We start from the raw sequence: 5004 nt of genomic DNA on the forward strand, positions 1-5004 counted from the left end.
TTCTTCTCATTTTCACATCTTGCTTTCTTTCCTTTCTCTATTCTCACACCCCCAACCTCTGTCTCTTCTCCATCTTTCCCTCCTTGAGCTTGCATGCCATACACCAAGCAAGCATGTCGCCGTTTTGGCCACGAGAAGGCCTCACGCTAAGGCCGGCCACCACTTGGAGCACAAGGTGGAGCTTCCTCTAGTGCAACAGCAAGTGCTTCCCATAGAGCACAACAACCACCACAGAAGAACAGGAGATGGAAACCAGGCATTGTCGCCCTTCGAGAGATAAGGAGAATCCAATGCGGATACGAGCTTCTCATCTTGAAAAGATCTTTTCATAAGATTGTTCAAAAAGTCATGCAGGACTTGGAGTTGTATGGGATGGGAAGATTTTAGGCGCAAGTGTGAGATGGCCCACCAGCAGAAAGGTGGACTACTGCAGCTATGGAGGCCCTGCAAATGGTTGCAGAGGGGTTTCTCATCTACTTGTTCGATGATACACAGCTAGCAGCCATCCATGCAAAGCACGTCAATATTTATATATATATATACATAATATCTCATGCGATATGTATGGAATTCAAATAATTGAGTAAAGTTGTTTTTGTTTTGTTTCTTGAAATACACGACTCTTAATTTATGTCTAATGTACGTATGCATTGAAAGTAATAATACGTATGGATACGAGTTACGTTATTATTGCTTATGCACAATCACAAGTGCAGTACTACACGTTGACATAATTAAATTGGATTATGTTAACGTATGCGAATGCGTCATTCACGTACCACACATTATCGTCACACTTACACGAACCACATATTTATTCAATAAATACATATTTATAGGGACAAAGTAAAATATCTTATATTCATCAAGAAAAATACATGTGATGGCTGATAGTGATGGAAAATACAAAAAGCTGATGGCCAATAAGAGCTCTCATTTGTTCCTTGGCTTTTTAATCGGTGGAGAGGAGGGGCTAGCTTCCGATGAAAATAGAAGTTCCTTCTTTGCTTCAAAAATGACACGCTCCCCCTTCAGCTCTTTCTCCAACAGAAGTGGATCTGACACTTTAGTAAGGTGACCTAATGTAGCAAGCACACAGGTTGCTCCACCACGCGCTTGGTCAAACAAGTAAAGAAGATTTGACTACTTGACTAGCACCACCTTCTCCAAGCTAGATGTCACATGTATCGCTCAAAAAGGTCCAAAAAACTTGGTCAAAGCATGAATTTACATGATTATTTCTTACCCTCGTGGTGAGCAATTTTTATGAAAGACCACCAAGTCTGCAATGAGGTTGCCAATGTACTTCTTTAGAGCTGAATCCTTCCGTCGATCCACATGTCGAGCTTCTCCTTACCTTGATGCAAACTCATCTATACAGTATGTCCTGAATGACAAAGACAAATCAAACAATATATTTAGCAACTAACCTAGAGTTATTAGAAAGTGATGAAACTTGATGGTAGGGTACATCGGGTCCCCCGAAGTCCATTGGTGAGATGAGAGAGTGGCCCTAGAACCCAGGGCAGCTGCATGCATCATTTTTTGCCAAGATCTGATCGATGGACTCCAAGGGATCTAATGCACCCTACCGTCAAGTTTCGTCACATAAAAATATATGGTAGTTAGAAATCTCACCTTCTCGAGATCATCTTGTATCTTCAATTCCTTGTGTGTCAACAAGGCACCTCTTTGGGCAAAGGGATCTACAAACTCCTTGGTAAGAAGTTGGGGCCTTGGTCAAAACAGATCATGCTGTAGTGCTTTAAATTCAGTATCGCACAAGATAATCTTCTTCAATCGAGGTAATATGCTCCTATGTTGCTATGATGACACTCATTGTATCTAAGCTTGTACCATCATATCTTCCAATCTTTGCCATCGTCGGATGCACATCCATGTAATCACTATCGATTAGGTCTTTCAGCGAATCCTTGACTAGGATGGAAAACAACTCTTCTTCCTTCATTTTCAAGTATTGCAGCACATCTGACAGAAGCAAGTATTGTACACCATCTACTTCAATGGGCATCAAGGAGGCAAGGTTGGGTTTGTCGACTTGTGGCTCTTCTAACGAAGATGGCCCCATGAGAGCCAAACCTTGCTCTACCACCACCCGATGTTCCTCGTCAACATTTATGAGCTCTTCAATCGGCTCTTCTCTCATGTATGTGATAAAAACAATCTGTGGAGTCGTATCTTCATCGCTCTCCTCCTCTAGAGGTGTATCCAATGCAAAGAGGTAAATTGTCAATGTGCAATCACACTCCACGAGATCCAAAGGTGCTGTACCTGGAGCACTGCCATGGGAATAGTGCATACTCTGTGCGAAGGATCCATGTGGACCATATATCTATTCACCACTTTTTGGTGATTTTTCCTTGCCCAAAATACCATTAGTTGTTCCAGAGGGCACCCAAGTCATGTCGAATCCCTCGATGGAGTATGTGCAAGTAGCACTGAGAGCGCACTTTCAAAGTTGAAGTTCTTAGAGAAAACCTAGAATATATCATCACCTTGGCTAGCAAAATAGTCTCGTGGATCCACTCGTCAAAGTGTGTACGAGCATCCATCATAGTAGGTAGGAGGGATGTGGTGGATATAAGTGTGAAATGAAACAATGAAACAAGAACTAAACTAGTTCTATCTTAAAAACCTTAAGTTTTAACCATTAAGGGATGTTTTCATATGATATTTAGTTATGGCTTTACCTACGTCTTTGTAGAGTTTGCATGTATATGTAAATGTGTTGATGTGGAAAGTTTATAGCAAGTGTATGATTTTGCATAAATACCATAATTTTTAAATATTATAAGTTTGCAAGTGACAATATTCTGTTGGCTAAAAAAATCCAAAAATTTACAAGTGTTGGATATTACAACTTGTGGTGTTGGGATTTTTAGGGAGACTCTACAATTTATAAAATATGTGGAGCCACACACATTCCATTGGTAACAATATCCTTAGCTCGGCTTCGAATTTTCCTACCATTTAGTTTAAAATAGAAGCTAACATGTGGATTCTGCATTAACATTGTAATTTCCTGGTGCATTATACTCAAGGGCCAATCATCCTCCATTTGAAACACTTGGGGCTCATGGCCCTCACAAATGACAGTAATATCCATATTTGCACTTTCACCCGCGTCTTAATCAAGGCACAACCATTTACCCTTGAGCATCATCCATCTATGATACTTGAACACTAGGTATAAAGTCTATCGTGTGACAAAAGACCTGTAATTGGAAAGGAAAGTTAGCCGATCTATCCCAAAATAAGATAATAGTTAATTAAGAGAGAAAATTTTTACCTGAAAGCCATGTCCGTTGTTGTGACTCGACACTCCAATGTGTCAGGAATATGAGTCATTTTTTATGTCCAAGTTTTGCATAGAATCCTTGTTACATAATCCTTCGATGCGCTTTTTATGACATACGTGCTTTTGGTATGTCTCAAACCCTTACATTCCTTGAACATATGTGCAAAAATTACAATTGGTATGAACCAACTTAGATGTACATTCTTTGAGCCGGTGCTTGGCTTCATAGAGCTCAATATGTCTACTGAAATTTTTGTGCTATACATGTGCAAATGTCACTACTACACAATGGCCATTCTATGCTATGGAGATTCGGTATGTGTATAGACTCAAGGGTTCCATATTATCGACCCCCCTTGGGCAATATGTACTTGGAGTCATAGAAAAAAACAAGGTCCTCTGCGAGCTTCTTAGCTGTATGCTCCTCAAAGAGGAGTCTACCAAATTTGAGGTGGTAACACTTAAAAGAACCTGTGAAAATCTCGACATTTTGACACTCATAACAATCCAAAGGGTATACTTCTGTAAATACGAGACAAGTAGTTACATAGATATCATGGAATTTCTCATTCTCAATGAGTTGCAAATACTTACTGTTTGCAATGTTTCGTTGAAAGGGAATAATGGGCACAATATGTATTTGTTTTTGCATGAATATATGTTGTACAATCGCCTCTATTACAGGTGAGAATCAACATTCATTTGTCTAAGAGCTAAAACTTTACCCTTCCATTGCTTTGATACATCTACAATTGTAGATGCTTTCACCCAGAAAGCTCCCTTCATACTTGGACGCATATGTACCCAAGACGAGCAATGATACACATAAGTGATCCAATTCCCTTTTGCATCTTATTTGTTACGTACTTCTATCGAGAGAATGCTTGTTCTTCTCTTAGGCATTATAACCTAGGCATTAGATGTAAAGAAGTATATAGTAACCCCTAAATAATAAGCACTTTAAGTCTGTCTAGTAATCACCAATATGCCATACAAATCAACATGGCATTAAGAGATGTTTACACTTTTGTAAATAAACTCAAACATCGATATCGAAATGGATGTGGATATGTACATCAACACAAAGTGTAGATTCAATTTCAAGGCATCACTTTAGTCATATAATTTACATGAAATATAATGGAAATAATAGCACAAGAATACTCAGAGAATTTTATCAAAATAAATTTCATTATAATGAATAGGAGTCTGATTTGACTCAATACATTGTATGAAACGTGGGTATTATAGAGTAGTTGTTACAAGGATGGCAGCCATATGGCATGCAAATCTTAATAGGCACATTGGATTGACACCTGAGATATTCTATGACTCAACACATTGTGCATTATATGGATGATACGATACAAGAGTTTCATGGATCATTGCAATTGGCATGGAGATCCGAATGGACACACAAGACCAATAAAGCAAAGGATTTTTGAACCATTGACTTCCATCAGATCCATATCATCCAGCACAAAGAAATCACTCACCACATTAAAATAGTCGATCGAGAATTATGTGCTTCCCCTGAACCTTATACAATACCTGTATGTACAAAAAAATACTTGCATGAATCCCTTTTAACAAAAATACATGCACGAATCTCTTTTAATAAAAAATATCTAGATAACTGCATGAATAGAAGCAACACAAAATTGGGCCAATTTACTTAAAAACTG

The sequence above is a fragment of the Lygodium microphyllum genome, chromosome 4 (genome assembly GCF_053477565.2).
Source record: "Lygodium microphyllum isolate KBCC chromosome 4, Lygodium_microphyllum_v1.1.10, whole genome shotgun sequence".
In the NCBI taxonomy this organism is placed as follows: domain Eukaryota; kingdom Viridiplantae; phylum Streptophyta; class Polypodiopsida; order Schizaeales; family Lygodiaceae; genus Lygodium; species Lygodium microphyllum.